This window comes from Gavialis gangeticus, unplaced genomic scaffold (genome assembly GCF_001723915.1).
Source record: "Gavialis gangeticus isolate Ggan-Ray unplaced genomic scaffold, GavGan_comp1, whole genome shotgun sequence".
NCBI classification, from domain to species: Eukaryota; Metazoa; Chordata; order Crocodylia; family Gavialidae; genus Gavialis; species Gavialis gangeticus.
In genome coordinates this window covers 103,745,356-103,746,380 of record NW_017729025.1, presented here as the reverse complement: position 1 = coordinate 103,746,380, position 1,025 = coordinate 103,745,356, and the positions used below count along the sequence as shown (strand labels likewise).

General features: G+C 51.7%; 1 long non-coding RNA gene across 1 annotated transcript in view; it reads right to left on the bottom strand.

The window, feature by feature from the left end:
* LOC109299487 overlaps positions 1–1,025 on the bottom strand; it is a 7,890-nt gene that overhangs the window by 3,103 nt on the left and 3,762 nt on the right. Inside the window, exon 2 of the long non-coding RNA XR_002097887.1 lies at positions 233–234. This is a non-coding gene — a long non-coding RNA (uncharacterized LOC109299487). The remainder of the gene's footprint in view (positions 1–232; positions 235–1,025) is intronic.

Sequence of the window (1,025 nt, the reverse complement as noted above, 5' to 3'; positions counted from 1 at the left end):
CCCGGCCCCCCCCCCCCCCCCGGATGACTTGATCTCTGGGCATTGCTTATTTGCCTTCTTGTGGTCATCATACTGTCCACTTTCTGTCCTGTCGACATAGTCCTTTGTTTCACAAACCCATCACATGCACACAACCTAATTTGGGCCATGAAGGGGCAAGAGCCCATGGTCTCCCATGTTGCCCACTTTAGGACAGGCAGTGAGCGCTGATGGTGAACAGGCTCTGGCACACCACTTTGGGAGCAGCATGGTTCTGAAGATTGGTAGGGCAAAAGAGGGGGACTACTGTCAGAGCAGTGCTGGGAAGAGCAGCACTGCAGCATGGCATGTGGGAGAGAAGCCAGATATTCCGCGGAGGGTATGGCAGCAGAGCTGCATGATGCAGAAGCATGTGTTGAAGGAGCTCAGAGATCAGGGGGAGAGAGGCAGCAGAGCTGTGCAGCAGAGGAGCAATCAGCACAGAGACCCAAGGGATGAGGCAGAGAGCTGCAGCAGAGGTATGGGGTGAAAAAGCCTCAGAGTCAGGCTGGAGGGCTGCAGCTGAGCCAGGTGGCAAGGCAGCATGTGGCACACAGCTATATTTTAGGCCTCTGAACTATCCCTAATCTTGTGACTTCTCAGAAGTCTCTTTGTCCTTGTACTTCAGTATCTTTTTTCTCATGGATTTAACAGTTTACCATTCAGTAGAGGTGCATGGATATATTGGTGGTATATTGGATCGGCACCGATAAAAGGAAACAACACTTTTGGCTATCAGCTTTTTTTGGCTGGTGTAGCTGCTAATATACTGATAAATATATGCCTTCTGCCTGGGGCAGGGGGGGAGGGAGGGAGGAAGGGGCAGGGATCCAGAAGTGGTGGACCCAGAAGTGGACCAGACGTGCTTCTGGTCCACTTTCAGGTCTGTCACTGAATGTGCTGGAGACCACACTGTGCTTCTGTGGGATGCTCCATCCACCCCACCATTTCACTGTTCACGAGCCGCGTGGTACCTTAAGGTATGTAGAAAAAACATTTAAAGCTGT